The 24,116-nt window shown below is 39.9% G+C and overlaps 1 protein-coding gene across 18 annotated transcripts in view; it reads right to left on the bottom strand.

Annotated features, from left to right (window-relative positions):
* NRCAM (neuronal cell adhesion molecule) overlaps nucleotides 1-24,116 on the bottom strand; it is a 263,101-nt gene that overhangs the window by 190,704 nt on the left and 48,281 nt on the right. For all 18 annotated transcript variants that reach the window (XM_088457770.1, XM_088457830.1, XM_088457808.1 and 15 more), the window contains exon 2: nucleotides 12,621-12,714. The gene's annotated coding sequence lies outside the window, so the exon portion shown is untranslated. The remainder of the gene's footprint in view (nucleotides 1-12,620; nucleotides 12,715-24,116) is intronic.

Genomic DNA, 24,116 nt, shown 5'->3' with positions numbered 1-24,116 from the left:
GACAAGCGTGCGTCTGTCTGTTAAAGGGTGGTGTAACCCTCAAAGTGCGCTCCACAAACAATAAAAAAATTCTTTTTTTTTCTGTCTTTGTGAAATGCGTGGGCTGTAGCCGCACCTGCATCCTTAAAGCAGCAGCGACAAGCGTGCGTCTGTCTGTTAAAGGGTGGTGTAACCCTCAAAGTGCGCTCCACAAACAATAAAAAAATTCTTCTTTTTTTTCCTGTCTTTGTGAATTGTGTGGGCTGTAGCCGCACCTGCATCCTCAAAGCAGCAGCGACAAGCGTGCGTCTGTCTGTTAAAGGATTACATCGGTGACAGCATCCAAGTAGGCATGTCAGACAGTCCGTACATGTACTGGCAGGAAAAAGAGGCAATTTGGAGGCCCCTGTACAAACTGGCTCTATTTTACCTGAATTGCCCCCCCTCCAGTGTGCACTCCGAAATAGTGTTTAGTGCAGCCGGGAACCTTGTCAGCAAAAGGCGTAGGAGGTTGCTTCCACAAAATGTGGAGAAGATGATGTTCATAAAAATGAATTATCAACTTTTCCAGGGAGACCAGCCTCCAGAACGTACAGAGGGACCTGTGGTGGTGGATTCCAGCAGGGACAAATTAATACTCTGTGAGGATGAGGATGTACACAACACTGAAGAGGGTGAGGAATCGGTGAATGAGGACGACATCTTGCCTCCGTAGAGCCAGTTTGTGCAGGGACAGATTAATTGCCAGCTTGTTTTGTGGGGGCCCAAACGAACCAATCATTTCAGCCACAGTCGTGTGGCAGACCCTGGCGCTGAAATGATTGGTTTGTTAAAGTGTGCATGTCCTGTTTATACAACATAAGGGTGGGTGGGAGGGCCCAAGGACAATTCCATCTTGCACCTCTTTTTTTTCTTTGCATTATGTACTGTTTGGGGCCTAGTTTTTCAAACTGCCATCCTGTCTGTCACTGCAGTGTCACTCCTAGATGGATCACGTGTTTGTGCTGCCCACTCGTGTCGCTTAGCATAGTCATCCAGCTACCTCGGTGCAACCTTTTGGACATAAAAACACTATTGTGAGGTGTGAGGTGTTCAGAGTAGACTGGAAATGAGTGGAAATTAAGGTTATTGAGGTTAATAATAGCATAGGAGCAGAAAATTTCACAAATTCTGTGATTTTAGCTGTTTTTATGCTTTTTTTTTCAAAAAAATACAGATCCAAAACACAAAACCCAGAACCCAAAACACCGAAGGGTGGTTTTGGCAAAGCCAATCCAGATCCAAAACACGAAGAAAGATCCAGATCCAAAACACAAAAAGTGGCCAGTGCACACCCCTAATGTATATATATATATATATATATATATATATATACACTGGTGGCCAATATTGCGGACACATTTTGAAATGTGAATGTTTTTCAACTTTGAATGCTTATAAAAACTGTTTCACTTCACGCACAACACAATAAACAGAGGTCAAATATTTGCATTACAACAAGGGGAGTTATGCTACTTTCAGTCAGACAAAGAAGCACAGATGAGATTCAAGAAGCGGATTGTAGTGACAGCTACTACCAGCCAATCGGAATCGTCGTTCTGAGGACCAATCAGCTGTCGTTTATGAGCAGGTGCAAGGTCATGTTCTAAGGTGGGAAAAGTCAGTTTGGCTGTTTCATTTTGCAGAATAAACTTGGTTACTGAAGTGCAATTACGGTTGGATGTTTGTGTGTATTGTTTAGTGCTACTGACGGTGTAAAAAATAAATACAACAATGTGATCCAGGCAAAGTGGTGACTGGTCACCCAGGAACAGATCCAGGATTGTGGTGAAAATGGTCTTTCGCATGCAGCAATTTGCGGGAGAAGTTGGTGGGAATGTGACAACATCAGGAGTATGAAAGTTTTGTTTATCTATCAGGAAACACAATCTATACAACACAAAGAAGGAAAAGGCCAGAAAAAGTGCACAACAACTCTTGATGATAGGAGAATAAAATGAATTTGCGTCAGGGACAGATGGATGTCATCTGCGGCCATTAGAAGTGAACTGAGTGCAACTGGTGTTTTTGTCAGTGCAAGAACGGTACGGAGAAGACTAACGAAGGTTGGCCTAAAAGGTAGGATTCCCCGAAAAAAGCCATTGCTGAATAAAAAGCAGCAGCAGAAACGAATACAGTGGGCAGAAGAACACATTGCATGGACAGAAGGTCAGTGGAAACAAGTGATAAGGAGTGACGGAACTAAGATATTTGGATATTTGGTAGTGATGGGGGAAAATATGTGAGACGTCACATCGGGGAAGAGGTACATCCAGATTGCATTCAAGCGACAACAAAGAATCCTACAAGTGTTATGATCTGGGCATGTATGACAGCAGATGCTGTAGGCCGCCTTTATGTCATAGATGGCACACTGAACAGCAGAAAGTACATTGACACCATCCTACTAGCAAAACTTCTAACTTCTATCAGGGATCTTTGTCCAGATAATGCCCCATTTCTTTCCAGCAGGATTTTGCTCCCTGCCACACTGCATGGATATGCCAACAGTGGTTCACGGAGAATGACATACAGGTGCCGGGATGGCCAGGAAACAGACCAGACCTGAACCCCATAGAACATTTGTGGTTCCATCTGAAAAAACTGGTACATCTGAGGCATCCATCCAATAAAAGACAATTAATTGAGGCTATAATTTTCTCAGGGCACCACATAATGAAGAAGGAAGAGCTCCAAACATTGGTTGGCTCAATGCCACGTCGCTGTGCTGCTGTCTTGAAAAATAAAGGATACCCAACGAAATACTGATAGGACAGTAACATCATAAGTACACAGGGCTTTTCACCATAAGTGTTGTTTTCACTGCATAACTTCCCTTGTACTGCAAATATTTGACCTCTTTTTATTGTGTTGAATTCAGTATTAAATTTCCTTTCATTTGATATATGAATCATTGCACTGCTTGAAGTGTTAACAGTTTTTATAAGCATTCGAAGTTGAAAAACATTCAAATTTCAAAAAGTGTCCACCACTGTATATAGCGCTGGATTAATTGATAATACATTTAATGCATATATAACATTACATATAAATACATCAATAAAATTAAGATAAAAGATACAGTATAAATAGTATCCTATATCAACATATTCTCATAGAGCTATATCACTGATGACTGGCAAATATTAGTCACTTGAAAAATGTCATTCAAAGGATCCTGTGGAAATCCACTAGTGGTATAGAGACTTGATTAGCAGAGCCAGTGTGTTAGTATGATTTGCATCCATACCACTCTTAGGGAAATCCTGAGCAAAGGCAAAGTCCCCAGATAGTACCGGTGGTAGGGCAATCCTCTGTGAATTACGTTCCCCATCTGATAATCAGAATCACCGCTTGCCAATGTGATGACGTCAGCGGCAGTGGGAGCAACACATCAGTGCCCAGATATGAGAAGAAGTCGTGGCTCTTGCATAAAGAATGGAGGTTTTGCATCCGTAGCACCACAATGTTTAAGCAAATCCAATTGTCAAGCAGTCAGTATTAAGTTCACAAACTTAACGCGTTTCTCTGTTATTAGACCATACAACGGTTTCCTCAGAAGATAAAATTGTGGCTCAGTCAGACCAGATATTTAAATGGTCAGTGTCCAATCACAGTAGACTGTCATTTTGCATAAAAATGAATCCCAGGTGATTATAATTGTTCAAATCACCAGCACAGCTAACAATACAATGAATTCATCATAAAGAACATTTATATTCCCATAAAATGTTTTAATAAAATGCAATGGCATCAGAGAGAATGACATCAGAGAGAGCTCAAGATAAATACACTTATTCTAGAGTTAATTAGCAATAAACATCATACTAGATCAGAACATGTGTACCTGCTTATCAATCAGTAAAGGTGTCTATATAGATGGCATATTTAAAACTTATAAAGCAAAATAGCTCTGTGGCTCAACAGGCCAACAGCATAGACCATCGACCAAACAACCAGTGTTTGAATCCCACCGGAGGTCTGTCACTTATTTTATATAACAGTTTATATTTTAAAAATAGTTAGATGTTATTATTGTCTTAATAACAATAACATTATACTAGATGGAAAACTGATATATCTGATAGTTAATCAGTAAAAGTTAGACAGATGGCATATTTAGAATTTATAAAGCAAATAAGCTCTGTGGCTCAACAGGCTAATAGCATAGACCAGTGACCAGACAACCAGTGCTTGAATCCCACCAGAGGTCTGTCAACACTTATTTTATACAGAAGTTTATATTTTACATTTTAAAAATAGATATATGTTATTATCTTCTTAATAACAATAAACATTATTCCAGATGGAAAACTGGTATATCCGATTGTTGATCAGTAAATGTATCAAGCATAAGTAAATAACCCCAGCATATTTACTTCTTGCACCGCAGCCAAACTCTGTGGCGCAGCAGACTAATAGCCTAAATCTGTAACCAGCAGAATCAGTGTTCGAGTCCTATAGATGACTAACCAAACAGTGAATGTTTTATGGAAAAAAGGCGGGGGGGGGGGGGGGGAGACCAGAGAGATTGTCTATCCATTAATATTCTGATGGAAAGTGACACCTCAGTATCCCCTAATGTGATATTGTAGACTTAACATTAACACTAAAAGTAGATCATATGTAGATGATCGTTGACAACCATTAATGAGTTCACAATAAATCAACTACTGATAATCCCTCATAATAAATATGAACAAAGATTATTATAGGAGATAAGCCTATAATTAGATAAAGACTCTTAGGCTACATCATAAAGTCCTAAGTGCCAATATTATTAAGCTCAATGCAATCATTCAGACCCCCCGGGAAAATAATGTCCCCAATGAAGATATCCAAAAGGCCTCTCTTTTACATAATAAATGAAACCGATCCCCACCTCTTGATGTTTCTTTAATATGAATTCCCTGTACACGGAGAACTTTTACATCACCCCCATGCTGTAATTTAACATGTCGTGAACATTCTTTCTATGTTCCAAGAAACGTGTGTGTAACATGCAGGTCGTTCTTCCCACGTACTGAATACCACAGATGCAAGTAATAACATATATAACATATGTTGTTCTACAGTTAATGTTGTTATGTATGTCAAATGATATACCACTTGAAAATGATTTAAGCCTAGTGCTCTTGTCTATAATAAACTGGCAGGTCATATAACCAAGCTTGCCACATTTGAAATTCCCCTTTCTCGTTATATGGGGATAGTTGTTCAACCAGTTATTAGGCCTACCATTTCTATACCACTAGTGGATTTCCACAGGATCCTTTGAATTACATTTTTCAAGCGCCTAATATTTGCCGGTCATCAGTGATATATCTCTATGAGAATATCTGAAGATATCAGCAGTTCCCGCAGTGAAACTTATTGAATGGATGGCAGCACTGCAATGTTGAATGGGTCCATTACACAAACAAGCGGAAACGTCCGTGCACCTTGAAGAAGAGACCCCTAGTAGTTAATACTTGTAACCTTAAATCTAGTATGCCTAACTAGCATTTGCCCACACTTACAGTATTGAATTTGTACATTAACAACACTCACACGCCTCTCAGAGCACAAGGGGCCACGAGAGCAATATATGTGCAACCTAGGGGTAACTTTATTAAAAGTCTATTTTAATCGATTAAAATCAGTCTAAATCGATTAACATCGCTGTTGTGTTTCAGTGGCTAAATCACACATGTACTAACAATTTTTTTATATAAATTTTTAAGTGTTAGTAAATGTGTGCTTTAGCCCCTGAAATACAACATCAATGTTGATCGATTTAGATCGATTTTATAATCAATTAAAATCGACCTTTAGTAAATAGACCACTTAAGGTGTATATTACCTACACTATATAAATGAACGACTGAACGATAGCGAGGGAGGGTGCCCACACTGAACAATATATCGTTCAATGTGGGCTCAATATCTACTGCACAATATCATTAAAGAATGAGTGACAGCGATGTTGTTATCGTTCAATCGTTCCTTAATCGTGTAGTGGATATGCACCTTTACTGTCTGTGTACAAAACACACAAGTCAACATTAAACAGATACCTGAAGACAACAAAATATCTAAACAAATATTACATAAACTGGCTATTGTGAGTATCCGTCCATCTACAGTATGAAAGTATCTGTGCAGCATCAAGCACATACAACGCTTGACCTACTCTTTTACTGTCTGCAGCTGCCATCATTAATATCGCCACTTGCACCCACCCATGCTGGGTGCAAAAGATCCATCTGAATCAGACGTCCCATCTCCGTCTGCATGCCTCAAACAAGCATGGAAGTCAGACCACACTCCTGAGATGCATCTATTCCATGCATCGGCACAGTACCCGTACACTTACCACCCAGAAATGTTCATTTTATAGAGCTCTTTGCTACTGCGGATGCTTTATACGATGCACTACCAGATTGTGTTTGCTGTTGTCGATCAATGCGCAGTCTGCTTTTGTACTTGCGTCCAACTCAGAATAAGGCCTATCATGTATAGTCACATACAAATACACACTCACATATATATTATAGTTTATGAATGTTACAGTACACAAATGATCATTTATCATGTATAGCAAAATTACAGCATGAATGTACATATGTGGATATTTGTATTTATTTATTTCATTGCTTTATTCATCAGTTGTTAAACTGTTGTTTTTTTTCTTTAACCAATAACATCTTTCTTTCAATATGAGCACATGGCGAAAAGTTATCAGAGGAACGGAAATACCATGGACAGAATGAGTATTTTATTTGGTCTTCTATGAATTAGGGCAACATCTACTTTGCCGCAGCTAAATGCCATGGGTCCCTAGAATTATATTCTAGCACAAGAATTGTCAGCATATTATTAAATTAAAATTCATAATTAAAAATCACGAACAACACTTATCAAGAGAACAATACTGGGCACTATGCTGAGGAACTTGTTTACTTTCCAATTTGCTGATTGCATATACAGAACCTTTAAAAAATTATTAGGATGTATGGTAAAAACACAAAAGAAAAGGACAGCTGTAAAGATGTGATTTTGTGGCATTCCCGACTTTAACCCATCATGCTACTAATTCTATTGCTAATAATCCCCCGAAAAAGAGCAGAAGAAAAAGGAATCCACAACTTGCTCAATAGTTAACGGCTCAATGCAAAACATTCACATTTCCAGGTAAAACTTCTCCCCATCTAGCCTAGCAGGATGCACTAAAGGTGGTGGTAAATCTTGCCACTATTCTTCCATGAACCTTGGGTTGCATTGCAGGCATCCTCTTTCACCAACTGAGCTAAGCTCCCCAGCCCTGTACAAACAATGAGAAGTTCGGTCCCATTGAGACTTACCTCTCCTAGGGGGAGATGTACTAAACCTCGGAGATAGATAAAGTACCAACCAATCAGCTCCTAATTGTCTTTTTTAAAACACGGGGGTATTAATGAAAGTTTGGAGAGAGATAAAATTGTGAAATATAAACTGGCGGTTAGGGAGCTGATTGGTGGGTACAATGGTGGCCAATCCCGGGATCTGTGGGATCCCAGGATTTTGGCCTAAAATCATCGAGCTTTGAATCTCAGGATTTCGGGATTAGTTAGCGCTTGTGTTTTTTTTGTTAATGCCAGGCAGCACTGAGCACCTGCAGCAGATGGCTCAGGCGCTGCCGGGCTGCCCCTGCCGCCGGCTGTGCGCAGTGTGGCATGACTTCAGAGGTCTCGCTGCGCAGCCCGATGCCAGCCGTACACAAAGCACCCATCCATACTACACTTAAGCCTAAGCAGAGGAGGACTGTCTGCAGCTTGGTAGGGCAACTGTGGGTATCATCACAGAGGAAGCCAGCCAAGGCAGCCACGGAGAGAGGAGCACATGAGCGGAGGCTGGTACTCGGGGGGATGGGGAAGGAGGCGAGAGAGATATAAGCACTGGGGGGAGAGGTATAAGGACTGAGGGGGGGTGAGAGATAGAGGTAATGACTGAGGGACAGAGGGGGGGAGAGAGATAAGGACTGAGGGAAAAAGGGGGGGAGAAAGATAAGGACTGAGGAATGGGAGGAGGATGGAGTGCAGCCACTGAATCTTGCTGCTGCTTGCCAGTGCCATCACAACTCAATCGATTAACCTTTTTTCAATCCCGAATCCCGGGATTGAAAAAACAGCCCAGGATTGGCCTTCCTAGTTTGTACTTCATCTCTCTCCACTTTATCACTCTCTAAAGCTTAGTATATCTCACTCCCTAAGTGATAAAAGGGGACAGTACTATGGAAATAAAGACGCTCCTTGAGAATGAGATAAAGCAGACCTTGAAAAAACTGGGGTAAAGAACCACTAAGCTCTGATTATGTTATATATATATATATATATATATATATATATATATATATACACACACACACACACACACAAGGACCATGCACTAATGGGTGTCACATAACTCTGTGTTTATCAGAATTCTCTATAAGGGCCAGTTCTGCTAAAGTGCACCTCTCTCACTCTATTGTGCTTGACAGGCAGTTAAGGCCAGGTCTGCTCTGACCAAACGTTTTCTCAGTTTATAGCAATATGTCTCAGCAGCAGGTCATTTTGGCTGTTATATATTTTCTGATCTCCCTGACTTTTGACCTCACTCGAAGTTCACGGGCCTGATTCAGAGGTGAACGTAGTGTCAATGACACGCGTAAACGGGCGATGTTTGAAGTCTGAGTTGCACAGAACATGCACGGAGACACAGCACAAAACAGGAGGCACAGTCTGAGACTTTTAGTGGGCGTTCTTGGGAGGTACTGGGGAGGTGGAGAAGCTGACACAGGCCTGTTGCTAAAAGACTCACAGACACTCACATAAGAGGCTATACTCAGATGGAGAAACCGCACCTGTCATAGGGCTGGTGCACGTTTCTATGGTGCGACTAATGGTGCATCATTCTATATCTGCACAGTGATGGAAACGCACCGTCTTAAGATGCTGCAAGTGGGCATCTCAATTGTTTGAAAATCGGATGTGGAATTAGCATAAAGACCCAGACACGACATAGGCAAAAGATGCAGTCACGTCACATCTATTCCCATCTCTGAATCAGACCCTACTGTATGTCTCATTCCTTCTTGTGACAGCAGTTGCCGAGTGGGGTGAACCGAGGTGTGGGTGTCCTGCTGTTAAGTTCAACATTCATTTAGAATCGGCACCTTAGCTGCACAAGGGCCAACCACTTGTGAGCCACTCCCACAGTCTGTAAGATTGGGATATACAGGATTCTGTAACTACCAGAGATTGATCTATGTGTCAGCAAGACCAACTCACGTTGCAGGGGAAATGATGGGTGTCACAGTGATAAAGTGGTTAGCATTGCTGTCCCAGCGCTTGGACTATGGGGCATATCCAATGTGTTTAATTCTGACAAAGACCCTATCTGTATGCAGGTTGTATCATCTACCAGGACTCTTCCTCCGGTTTCTTCCTAAATATTACTAGGGTAAATGACATGTAAAAAAATTAACCTTAGCGTGTGTGTCTATATGGTAGTGAAATTAGACTGTAATAAAACTTGTTGCTTTGTTTAAATCCGTTGTTTAAACAAAATTGTTGCATATGATAAATAATATTGGTGCTCCAGCCAATCAGCTCCCAACTGTAAATTTTCAGACAGATTGGCGGGAGCACCATTATCATACACAGTGAGTTTTAAAACTCATTGGTTATTATAAAACTCCTTCATAAATGGCCCCTAAATCATACGTGTGTGTATACTGTGTTTTCTTTTTATATATTTTCTTTACAGTAGGGGTACAGGTGCTGTTTGATCCTTGGGAGGGGAGACCCCATTTTATTTTTGGGGTCTCCACTTTCCGAGGATTGCAAGTCCTGGGCTGACCAGTTTGGGGCTGGATAATGCTTTGACAGGGAGATCCCATGCTGTGTATCCCCATGCTATGGCTTTACCATCCAGGCCGGTTGAGCCCGGTGTTGGTTATAGGAAAATAAGGCCATGACAGTTTTTCCCCCAATTTTCCTGTACCAGAACGGGCTCAGAGGTCCAGGGCTGGTTATGCTTTTGGGGGGACCCAACACCGTTTTTTTCTGATTTCAACCCTTTATTTTACCTAAAACACACATAAGCACTATACAGATCACACTGATCGGTGCAATGCTTAGCTGATTCTATTTAGAAGGGGCAAATACCACTGAGCTCGCACAATATACAACACGATCAGTATCATAGGCAAACACGATTCTTAGTAAATCCGTGTGTTTGAGCGTGAAAAACACATGTGAGTCTGAGTGATGCCCAAGGTCAAATGTAATAGGGTGAGAGTATAGAAAATTTGAGAATTTAGCAGTAAACTCTAAGGGCCTGATTCAGAGCCGGACGCTATTTGCGCTCGCTCGTTCATTAAAAAAGGGGTGGCTATTCAAATGAACCGTTCGCACTTTGCGGTCTGCTCACGCCTCTATGTTTGAACGAGCGAACAAAACTTGTGGTCGTAATTTTGAAAAAGACGCTCCCTGGTCACTCGCACCATACGTCATGTCCGCTATTTAATAGATTAATCGAGTACATCGAACAGCGTATGAACTGCTCGCTATTCTTGTGGTTGGTGTTTCCAACCACAATCTTGCGAGCAGTTCTGACTATAAATCAACCAAGTGACGTGGTCAATGAAGCTCCTGTATTAAGTATGCACACCCATAAAACGCCTGTTTTGACCTTTAAGCACGCCTGCGTTCTGATTTCCACTCCCCGTTTTCAAGCACCTTCCCCTGTTACCACCCACATACGCCTCCTCCTGTCACTCAAAATAGCAGGCATTCGCTATTTAGCGAACAAACGATTTTCGGCCGCACTGACTGGTTCGCGCATGCGTATTAAAATCCGAACGCATGCGCAGTTGTGCGAACATCGGTCGTAACGAACGAGCGGCCGCTTACGAGCAGCTCTGAATCAGGCCCCAAGTTTTATCTTCAAAATGGGAAAACATCTGGATGAGATTTTAAATTGTGAGAGTATTTTTAATCTAAAAACATGCAAGTTTGCATGTTCTCGGACTCTTACACTGGGCGAGTTAAAAAAGTGTGCTCTCACATTTTCTAAACTCTCACCCCATTATATTTAGGCCCCAGTGTGTTTTATCACAACCAGAAACGATTCTTAAGCTGGGTACACACACACAGGCCGATATATTGGCCGATTAGTTGATCGATATGTCTGTGAACTACGTCGTTCACAGACATATCGCATTGACTGTTCTGCACAGCCGATTAACAGATATGTCTGCAGACATATCTGTTAATTGGCAAGTGTGTACGGGTGGTCAGCCGATCGCCCGTTCACAGGGGCGCCGAGAGGGGGAGGGAGCCACGAGCGGGTACTACTTACCCATGTCCGGCACAGCTCCCCATCCACAGCACCCCAGCACACGCTGCTGTGTGCTGGGCTGCACTGGGAGACTCTCCGAGGCCGCTAAAGCAGCAGCTCGAGCAGTCTCCTATGCCAAAGGCGGGAGTGATCACGCTTATCGCACCCCCATTGGCTGTGCGCGGGCTGAGGGGCACACAGCACCCCCCTCCCCAGCGCCACAAATGGTTTTTTTCAAAGGGGGCATGGTAGATATATCTGTCAGGTGTGTACCCACCTTTAGTAAATTTACCCCTTAGGCTAGTGTCAGTGTAATATAAAGGTTTCAGGTTCAGCGGTTGCTAGGTTAACTGTTAGACTATTACAGTAGGTTCTGGAAGTCTGTTTTTGAGAGGGATTTTTTATAGTTTGTTTTTTTTAGATGGCAGCTGTCTATCCCTGCCTCTTTCCTTAGGTTAGTGATGGCCATCAATGGCTTTATCATCACTGGTTTTAAACTTTCGGTAGAAACCCATTGATAGTAGAGCCATCGATGATTGAGTGCCATGCATGCACAGACCTACAACATTGTGCAGCCGCCGCTAATGTTCATCGGTGGCTGGCCATCAATGGCAAAAACACTTGTCATCGGCCATAGACCATCGATCGCTGCAAAACCATTGATGGCCAATGGCGGCCCCTACAGTACTTCAAGTTTCCCTCTCGACCTTTCCTTTTGTGACTTGTATTTGTCAGCTTTATTTAGATGGGAAACAATGTCAGTGCAGTGGCCATCTTGCTGCATTTAGAGGTGCACTCCCCTTCAATGCATGGGTTCAATTGCAGTGAAATTCCAATAATTAGTTCACAGATAGAATCATCTGAGTTTCCTCATAATTAATTTTCAATGATTACTACATCCAATGTCAGTGTCATTTACCACATTACATAGCTTTGTATTATTCTTTCCATTATGGTTTACAAGCTCCTTGTGGGGTATTTATGAATATTGATACAGAAGAAAAGGTGATGTGGCCCACAGCAACCAATCAGGTCATTTTCCTAGAGCAGTTTACAGTCCATTATCCCTTGCATTAAGTGAGCAGAGTGTTAAATTCAAATGTTCTCTAAAACAATATTGTAGACTAAAAATCCAAATTACAGTTATGCTGTTATGGTGTCCAAAAAGTAATTTTCAAAATAAACATATGGGTAACCTTAGAGTAGTGTTAGTAAATGAAAAATGTAGCAAAGTATAAAATTGCATGTACAGTACTCACCAATGGTAGAAGCTATGCTCAAACTCAGCAACAAACATCCATAGTACTGGAATCACCTTTCAGGCAGACAATCCAAAATAGAAATATAGAGGTCCTTTGGAAATTGAAAAGGAAAAAGTGTTAACAATAATTAAATACTGCCAATAAATTAAAGTAACACACATGAAGATTATTTATAGATCAGTATTCACAAATGGCTGAGAGTTTTAATAATGTCTAATAAATATTTTTGTCAGCTGCTTTTTATTATTAGGTGCTGATATTTTCATTCCATCTTTGAGTAATATTTGATATGCTATTTTATTATTTTTTGGGGAGGGATGGATTTATTTTTGTGTACTTTTTTTTACCTTCCACAGAAAATTTCATTTTGCTATGCATTGACATACATGACACACTGGTATTTTCATTACCAGCTTGAGGAAAGCTACCCATTATAATATACCATATTATGTTTTGTGTCACCTTTGAAACCTAGAAAACAGTATACTGGTTATTACTAATATATAACCACTGCTGTCAAAGAGAAAGTAAGTTATACTAAGAGACTCTATAGCCATATAAAGATAAGAGTCAGCAAAGATATTACTTCATGTTTACAGCAATTAATGTGAGAAATAAAACCATTATGCTGTCAATACATACATAGTTTAATTTTGCCAGTGAAATCCTTCCATTATATTAAATTTCCGGATGCACTAAAAGCTATTTATATTGATCAAATATAAAAGCTAACCTAACAAATCAAGTGTTATGTGTATTGCGGGCTCCCGTGGGGTCGTCAGCTGCATCACCTGATCTTTTGACGTTCCCATGTAGTGCTATGCGGCGGGGGCCGGCATATCGGGCAGTTGGGCACCGTATCGCCCAGAGTGTACGGACCGCCCGATATGTCGGCCTGTTGGCACTGGGATCACGGGTCGCATCGCTGAGTACACAATCGTTTAGTGTGTACCCATCTTTAGGCTCATCAATGCACTGAGCACACATTCACAAAACTCCTCAGCCAGCTCCTTCCATAAGAAACAGCAACATTTTGCCTTTTTATACAAGAAGGTGCAGTCACACATAAATAGACACAAGACCTCTGCAGCTTGCATAATGTGCTCTTTATACCCTTATTTGTGCAGCTTAATAGCTATCTTTTAAATCCAAGGTTTCTTACAGTCATTTTTTCCATAAATATTCAAATTTATCTAGTTCACTTTTTTCATCCTCATTCACTATATAAGCTCATTATTAACATACTAGGGGGGGAGATACATCAAGTCTTGAAGAGAGATAAAGTACCAACCAATCAGCTCCTGACATTTTTCAAACACAGCCTGCAAAGTGACAGTTAGGAGATGATTGGTTGGTTCTTTATCTCTCTCCAAGGCTTATTACATCTACCCCACTGTGAGATGTCGCAGATGGACTTGGACTCTCCGTATACACAGGGCCGGATTATAGGCAGGGCGCAGGGGCGGTCGTCCCGGGGCCCCACACATAGGGGGCCCCCACACACTGTCCCCGGCACCCAGCCACATACCCAGGGCCCAGATGATCATTTTTTTTTGTTTTTGATGGAGCCAACTTCCGCGGCGGGCAATGTAACCCCGCCCTTGCATTTGGCTCCACCCTCTTTTCAATGATTCGCGAATTGCGATGATGTCTGCTGCTGCTGTTGCCTCTGAAACTAGGAGAGGCAAGCAGCACTGTATATGTGTGTGTATGTATACGTGTATATGTATGTATACATGTGTGTATGTATGTATGTGTGTGTATATATATATATACATATATATCCAAAACCAGCATATGGCGGCAATCCTTTCTTGCATGGAATGCTGCTGTATGCTTATATGTATGTATGTTAGCATCTGTGTGTGTATATGTCTATATATATATATATATATATATATACACACATAAACACGACTGGTAGCCCGGTGTATGTGTGTGTGTATATATGTTAAAATATATATATATATATGCGGGTGTGTGTGTATATATATATATATATATATATATATTTATATATTATACACACATACAACTTTTAGTGATAAGGGCTCCCACATATTTGTTGCCCAGGGCCCACAAGTACCTTAATCCAGCCCTGCGTATACAAGTGGTGTTTCTGTTGACTACACAATGGGCAGTAGGATGTGCAGATTGGGGCTTTGCTTTAGTTTGGTACAGATATTTTGAAAGTTTAAATTTGCGCTAAGGACAAGTGCAGCCCAAGCATATTATAGTGGTTGCATGTACTACATTACATGGCAGTTGGTAAGTCATACAAATCTTGTATAAAGTGGCTCAAATAAAACACTGAGCAGTGGAGTGGTAATAGAGCTCATTCTGGTAGCTGGCACCGCATGACCTTACTCCGTCTTGCTGCTCTTTGCATAACATACTGTCCTGCTCTTAGAAAATGTAAGGTCATTACTGAGTTGGAGATATGGTGAATAAGTGATTTATCTCTCCATTGGGGAAATGTATCAAACTTTCAAGAGGGATAAAGTGCAGATATTGTCCTTAGAAACCAATCAGCATCTGTCATTTTATAGACTGTGCTAGATAAAGATAGCTAGAAGCTGATTGGTTAATATAGGAAAGTTTTCCACTTGGAAGAGATGTATAAAACGTTCTACAAAGAACATGTGGAGAAGTTGTCCATATAAACAAATCAGATTCTGCTTATCAGTTTATAGAATGTACTAGATAAATGATAGCAAAAAGACAGTTGGATACTATAGGAATCTTCTCCAATTGTCCTCTTTAGAAGGTGTGATACACCCCCCCCTATATGAGGAGACAGCAGTGTGCAGGGTCTATAAGCGTGGCTGCAGGTGTGAGTGCTGGGTTTGCAGGGTGATGGTCTGGGACCTTCCAGCTGCTTTGTTTATTAAAAACATTAGACTATGAATCATATTGGATCACATCTAACACAGGCATAGTTAGCCCATGGTGTGGAACTTAGGTCTGTGGACAGGTATGACAGGTGGACGTCTGCCAAAGACTGTGACACTTCCTTCTTAACTAAAGTGGCGGAGACTCTAAAGGTCATATATGAAGATGCAAATCAGCAGGCATGTGATACATTTCTATTGCACCTGTTTATCAGCTGTAAGCATACCTAGGTGCATGACAACATACCACTTTTAAAAACTGTCCCCAGAAAATCTGTTTATGCATACTTTGGCTGGATTCTGAGACCAGCTTACCTTCATCACAAGTGTCTTGATGGTGCATTTTAAGTATAGGATAATACCCAATTATGTGCAACTCCTGAGAACCGCTAAAAGAAATCCAGTACTTACATGAGAACAAAGAGTCTCTCTAACATCTGCTAACTGGGAAGCATCCTCAACAACCTTTGCATTGCATCTCAGCTGTGCTCCCACTCTGTATTTAGACAGCAACACCCTGATCAACTTCTCCTCTAAGATGAAAGCTTTAGCTAACCTTCCTATCTTGGCGCACAGATGCATGCACTTTCTGTAAAAACAGGCACATTTGCACAATAATAGGTGCATGATATAGTAAACGGAATGTGGTCTGCAGGAAGAGACTACTATGCATTATTAACCCTCCTAGATTTTATTTATGTTGGTACCACACCCACATATTGCTTTTTGTACCACAAATAAATATTTTAAAATAAATAACTAGACTGGTCGGTAAGAACAATAGTATTGTTTCTCTATATGTACTGTAGTATATAAATCAAATTGACAAACTGTAGCATATCCAAGTTTACAGGGCAACCTTGTTCCAACTAAAGAATTAAGCTAACGCACCTTCTCTCATAATGGAGGAAGTGGGAATGAATATTTTAACTTTGCTGAATCATAGCACTTAAACATTCCGCACTTGATTTTTAGATTGGAACACTTTGTCCGATACAGTTTTTAACAATATTAACAATGCTAGATTATTTTTTATACAAATTTCATTTTGAATATTATTTTATTACTATTTTTAACATTTATTTATAATGCTAGCATATTTTTCAGTGTTTTACAATTGTGAATAAGTACAGTAATAAAACAAGACTTAGTAGGTACAAACAAGGTAAGAGGACCAGTCTACAGGATTAATGGTTTGGGTATGGGATTCCTATGCTCGAGATACCGGCGGTCAGAATTCCGACACCGGCATCCCAACAGGGTTAGGATACCAACACCTGTCGTTAAGTATCCTACCTCTACCCCTAACTCTCCCACCCCGTACCCCAAACCTAACTGCCCCATAGTGCTTAAACCTAACCTTCCCCCTAGTACCTAACCCTAACCCTCCCCCTAACCCCACTACTTACCATCGGGATGCCGGCGGTCGGGATGCAGGCACCATGATTCTGACTGGTGTCGAGATTCTGGTGCCGGCAATCTGAGCAGCAGCCGAGATTTCAACTATCTGCGGACTATACCTCAGTATTATGACCCAAATGACTTAAAGATAAGAAGCAGCATAATGCTTTTTTCTACATTCAATTTGACATAAAACATTTTAGCATTTTCCATTAAGTAACTTTGAGACAACAAAGGTATGGTTTTTTACTTTATTCAGTCTCTCCTGCCTATTAATAAAGAGTTTTGGGACAAGACTTGTGGTGTAGCACTATTCTGCTAACATTTGTATCTAAATACATCTCATGTCGATAGCTCCATAAATGAGGCATTGCAATGACCAAGTTAATCAGAAAGGGCAAGAGTCACAATTTAATTAAATGGCTTCATGCAGGGTCATTGCTTTCAAATGCAACTGGGTGGAAATATATATTTATGTCTTTATAAACTCATCTTAACAAATGCAGTTACAAAAACAAGAATGTTTCTAAGCATTTTCCAAAAAGAAAGGTCCTCATGTTCCATCCAAAGTATTGTTTGTTTTCAAACGTGAGCCCAAAAGCTTAAACAGCAATTTAAGACCCATAATGTTCTATGGTCATTAAAGAATGAACAAAGATGTGGAATCAATATAATACTACTTGCATATTCCTATAGCACTCTCACTATCATGTATTTAGTATGTTTGTTTATTATTTGCATACTTATATATTAAAAGAAATTCTCAAGCAACAGCTAATTAAATGTTACACCTATAAAACCAATATAAATGTTAGTGTTGCTCTTTACAAAGCTCTTTAACCATGTAAGAACCAACATGTAGATATGGATAAAAAAACAAAGGGGGTTGTGTGGAGTAGGATGTATGTCTGTATTATTTTAATAAAATACGAATCTACTGAGGGTGGCCACCAAAAATGTGTACGTCCGCATGCAGAAGATGTTACGGGGAAGGATGGGTGAGCATAGGTCGAGTACAGAAAGAAATCCCTTGCGCTCCTTTATGAAAGGTTTTCTTTATAAATATGTTTTCATTTGGAATACAGTAAGAGAAACTGCAACTGAGATACACTGAGGTATTTGGACACAGCTGTATATACACCTGTCAGTAGACATATTTCTTGCAGGTGCTAGAGGGCTGGTGCAATTAGATGCAATGATGAGGATGACGACGAAGAGCAGCACTACCTAGCTGCTATCTGGCGGAATAACCCCTCTAGCTGATAGTACTTAATTCATTAGAGTGACTGCTATATTACAGTATATGAAGTTGTAGGCCAGCTTTACTCATCACTTACTTCATATCTTCATTGGGACTACAGCAGGAATGAAAATTCACATTTGGTTTGTTAAGGTGAAATATTTGTCCTTAGTTATATTTTATATGGTATGTGTTGCATTTAGTATTAATACAATCAGACTTGCGAATTTTGCATTTACCACTAATACTATGAAGCCACATATCTATGCTATCTCTACACATTTGGTTAGGCTATCACAGTGGTTCCCAAACTGGGTGCGAGAGGAATTGCAGGGGAGCTATGGGTTGGCCCAAATGGCCACTCATAGAGAAGAATATTCAAGTATCTATTACTAAATACAGATTACAAACTCTTACATTATAAATACAACATGAGATAGATCAATCTGCTCGCCACAGTGGGGATGTTGCGCTGTCGTGCACTCAGGCACATATCCGGACCTGGAAATTATGTTACTGTCATTCAATGAATCATTTCCAACTAAACACAAGACTGGAGAGATAAAATATGGTATCAGAGACTAACCAATGAGTTTTATGATGCTACTTCACCATAAGAAAGCAATAAAAAAGTAGCTGACATAGCTCCAACCTCTAAACCTTCTGCATCACAGTTTAGTACATATTTATTTACTAAAGAGTTCTCGTGGAAAATCCTCGGAAAACTGCCCTTTTTGTGATGATTTCTATATTAATAATGCATCCTGCAAATGTATTAGGGAAGACATCTGCTGCGAACCCTATTTTCTGTCACAATAGCAGTTCCCATAGATTTCTATGGGGACTGCGAATTTGGCAATTTTAACAAGCTCGGGAAGACTATTGGAGCTTGGCCCCTAAAGCTAACACTTCAGATCCCTCTCCGGTAACTAACTAATGACAGCCCATGCTCATTCAGCAAGCCTTATCAGAACCCAGATGTGTATGCATGCAAGTACATGCATACCAATATTTAGAAAAGATAAACTTGCTTAATTTAGGGTGTTAAGGGTATTTGCTGCACAATGGTGGAGAGGAGACTGCTGCTGCTTACCGGCAGCAGCCTCACTCCCCAGCCCAACACAGGCTGCTGTGTGCTGGGCTACGGAGGGAGGGTCCAGGGAACAGCAGCAGCTCTCTCCCTACATTATGTGCTGCTGCACTGCTATACAGCGGCCAATGTTAGTGGACGGGTGAGATGTCTGCGACTGTCCACCTCCATCTACCAGTTTTTTTACTTCCACCTTCCTAATATCTCCAGGTTAAGAACCTCTTTACCCTGGAAACAACCAAGACCCTGAAACACTCCCTGGTCATATTTCAACTAGACCAGGGGTTCCCAAACTTTCTTGAATCACGGTGCCCTAGAGTATCAGCATTTTCTTCATAGCACTCCTGGGCCAAAAGTTTCTTTTTGGCAAATTCAGAAAAAGTATTAAATAACTTGTGCTTATATGTCATCCGTAGGTTCAGTTATGTGGAGGTGGACAGGGTTGGCTTCTGTTTGTCCACATAGTTTATTATTATCAGTCACCAGCACTGGTTTTGCCTACCACACTGACATAAATAATTTGATTTGGTCCTGGGCCATCAACCCGTGGCACCCCTGCAAGAGTCCCTGAGGCACCCCAGGGTGTCACGGCACCCAATTTGGGAACCACTGAACTAGGCTATTGCAACCGCCTCTTATCTGATTTTCCTGTGTCCTGCAGGACACATTTTTTTAAATATTAACCCTGTACTTACACTGTACCACACAAAAGCCTGCACAGATCAGACCAATCTGTGCAGAGCTTCGGACCAACCCACTGCTCACAGGCAGTTCTATTCATTACTTCTATTCTGATGCGATTTTGGTGTGATTTTGATTGGGTTTGACAGCATCCATGATTTCTATTCTTGTCTACGTAAACCACATATGATGTTTAGTCCAATGGTATAATGAAGTCTATTGCTGTCTAAAGTCGTGATTGACATGTGGGGCCAAATGTAATAGGGAGAGAGTTTAGAAAATGTGAGAGATTAGCAGTACACTCTCACATTGGTCAAGTTTTATTTTCAAAATGGGAAAACATTTGGATGAGAGTTTAGATTGTGAGAGTCTGAAAAACATGCGAGTTTGCTCTGTTGCTTTGTTCTTGGACTCTATTACATTGGCCGAGTTTAAAAAGTGTGAGAAAACTGTCACATTTTCTAAACTCTCACCCTATTACATTTGGACCGTGATTGCAATGCGACTTTGCCTTTAGTAAAACTCTGATTTGCCAAATCAGCGAGATATTACAGAAAAAGCCCAAATCAACCAAAATCGACCCCTTAGTGAATTTATCCCTAACTATCATCCATTTCCTTCTCAGACACTCCGCTTCTCTGCAAAGCTTCAAATTGGTTCTTAAATACTATTTCTTTGCCAGTAAAATATATAGGGTATATAGATGTTTACGTTTTTCCCAAGTTATAGTTGAAAGAAGATCTGGACTCTATTTCACCTTTTTTTAACTATACATTTATCATTAAATAATGACAATTCCATCAAGAAGTCAATACACTGTTACCCAATTTTAAAAAAAAAAAATGCATACATTAAATTTCCTTTTTTGAACATAATTGTTCTTGACATTTGAAAATGTTGCAGATGCAGCACTGAAATCTTTCTTAAAAGCAAAATAAAGGCAGCTTGTCAAGGAAGAACAACACTGCAATGTAGAAAATCTATTCTCCTTCAAATCCAAGAAAATTGTGCAGTAAGCATTATAGCATGACATTCTAACATGGAATAATTGTGTCTTATATAACACAATAAAATCATAAACATGAATATAATATACAACATTTAAAAAGTAGACCTGTCACTATGAATTCATATTTTATTATTCAATAGTTCATCACAAATTGGCAATACAAAGGTCTTTGTTCTGTCTCATTTACTACTGAATTAAGTGCAAATCAGAAAGATAATAAAAATGTAACTACATTGCGGTATTTTAAAACAAAAAAGGACTCAGTCACTTGCAAGGTATAAATGAAATTAAAATGCTGCAAGTTAATATTTATGTAGATGTCCGTAAGTAAAAATGCAGTTGGAAATTAAAAATAAACAACAGTCTGTAAATTAGCTATTAGGTGTGATCCTGATTGCTGAAGTTATCTAATCCCAAATACAGTCCCTTAAACAAGAAAGTAGAAGAAAAATGTTGCTCTTTGTATATTGCTTATAGCCTGTATTATATATGATTTATAAACTTATTTCTATTGCAAAAAGAAGTACCCAAAACATATTTAATGTATCTTGTTAATACATACAGTATATAAACTATTTTATTAAAATCAATATAAATAAATAGGAAGTAACAGTTGAATCTAGACAATAATTGTGTAGTAAAGAAGCATTGCTTGCAATGTTATTTATTCATTTAATTTCTGAAAATCTCAACAATTTTTAATGATAAAATATGCTGAAATATACAGTGGAAACTAACAATGCAAAAGTGATGAGATCGAAAGTGGCAGCAGAGACACAATCAGATTGTAAATGAAAAGAGACAGAATGAAGCAAGCAGTCTTATACACTGCCACCTATTCCCATTAATTCAGCGCAATGCCACAGTGTCAGGATATCACACTGATTTCGAGTGACATCTTTAAATTCTTTCCGATTGTCTGAGTCCAGATAACGGATGCACAATACAATAGACTGACTTATAGCATATGTATGTATGGGAACGCAGCAACATTTAATGGTATTATTTAACTATTCTTATTCTTCATAGCTGTTGCAAAAGGGATTGCCAAGGTATACCACTTGTACAAAATGCCTTTAAAAATAACAGATGGTCTATAGCGGAGAGAGAAGTATAGCTACTACTAATCTACTATGCATTTCATTCTCCCAGATAGATTCTGGGAAATACACTGGATCATGAAGATTGCGGGCTTAATATGATATTCTAAACAGACAATAAGGCTCTTTAAGCAAACAAGAACATCAAACAAACGTTAGTAGCAAAGCACAAGATAAAGGAAACATGAAATGTATAGTTCACAAGGCTTGCCATTCAGTTCAGTACTCCCTGAGAGATTATTAGGTGTATCTGTAGACTAGATGTCAAGAATAGAAGTGATGACAGTATAATACTCTGATTACAATACACATCAGTGCAGGCTGTAATACTGTTCTTCACATCAGAGAGATTATTACAAATATTAGTGCAGAGTAAGAGTAAATTAGTTAAGAAAAATGTGCAAGTTACAGGAAGAGCGGCATATTTGTCATATAATTAAAATGTTTCTTTCCCATTTCATGCATGCATAATACACCAACACTGCTACAGCACTGCCCAGTGACACTATTCAAGGGGGTGACTCCAAATAGAGGAGCTGCTCTGTTGGTGTCACCCCCTCGGATGGCGTCATCCGATGTGGCCCGCACTACCATCTGATGCCACTGTGGCCATGTATTCCATTCCAACCAGGGACCTGTCTGGGTAAAGTTTGCATGTTCTTCCTGTGTTTGTGTGGATTTTCTCCAGGTAATCCGGTTTCCTCCCACAATCCAAATGCATACAGGGAGGTAAAATGGCTTCTGACAAAAAATGATCTATACTGTTTGTCCATGTGGTAGGATAAAAAAGATTTAAAGCTTCACTGGGTAGGGACTGATGTGACTGGCTACACAGTGTGCACTATATAACTAAATGAATACATTAACAATGAATTATTATTATCCTTTGTGCATAAAATGATGACATATTATGCATCCCTGTACATTGAGGGGGATCATGACAAATTACTGCATATGTGTAAGTTAGGTGCGTTATCGTGTCCACATATTGTGAGGTGACACTAACAAAGCCACAGATCTACAAGTTATCGTTATGTTCAATGATTCCCTGCTGGTATATATATATCATGAAGGTTACCCCATCATCAACCCAATAAGAAGGGAGAGTTATCTTACAAGAAACCATTACGAGGTTGATTACGCACTGCATACGTGTAAGTTAGGTGTGTTATCGTGTAAATGTGTCTATATATTGCTAAAAGGTGACACTAACTCAATCACAGAACTAAGAGTTTTCATTTTTAGAATACACCAACCCCCCATATAGTAAGTTGGGGAGAGCTCACTAAAGATTAAATATAACACTATATTAGTAATTATCCAGAAGAAACTAGACATGTTGTATTATTACTTTACTTTCATGTCTGGACGAACAACTCAATAACGGTTAATACAAAAGAAAAAAAACACTGCATACATTATCCGCAATTAAGTATTTCCTTTTTATTTTTATTCTTTCTATTGTGGTACTTAAGGTAGCGCCATTACTCCTCACATTCCGCATTTACCACACATAGTGTTTCAGACCTATAGGGAGAGGTCTGTTTTAGTGAGGGTAGGCTGAAGCCTTTCCTGTGCAGCGCCAACTCATCTCCTCAAGAACCATTGATACTCATACTCTGATAGTGATGGCAGCTACACACAGAGGCATATGGATAGGGGCTGTGTGGCAGCATAGATGTCTGCAACTCTGCATATGGTTAAAATCCACATTTATTTATATGCAGATTTTTTAAACCTGTTCCAGATGCCCCCCCCAACCCCTCCCCACCTGCTATTTTCATGACATCTAACCTCTTTAATATGTTTCTGTGCGCTCTTCTATGGTCTGTGTCGGCTGAACTTATAAAGAGGCGGCATGATTGGGAAATAGATCTGCAAAACTGTGTTGATGGATCCATCATGAGAAGAGTTGATGTCCTGTTTTAGCTATCTAGAGTTTGAAACTATTGTATCAGAGTCTCACTGCGTTGCTACTGTTGAAGCCGAGTGTATACTCACCTTCCGCTATTTTGGAAGCACATGATGAGTACACATTGGTAGCACTATTCTCATAATATTGGCCAATTGCACTCCCTCCT

The sequence above is a fragment of the Taudactylus pleione genome, unplaced genomic scaffold, assembly GCF_031769625.1.
Source record: "Taudactylus pleione unplaced genomic scaffold, aTauple2 ptg000041l, whole genome shotgun sequence".
Lineage (NCBI taxonomy): Eukaryota > Metazoa > Chordata > Amphibia > Anura > Myobatrachidae > Taudactylus > Taudactylus pleione.
This window is presented reverse-complemented; position numbering and strand designations above follow the sequence as displayed.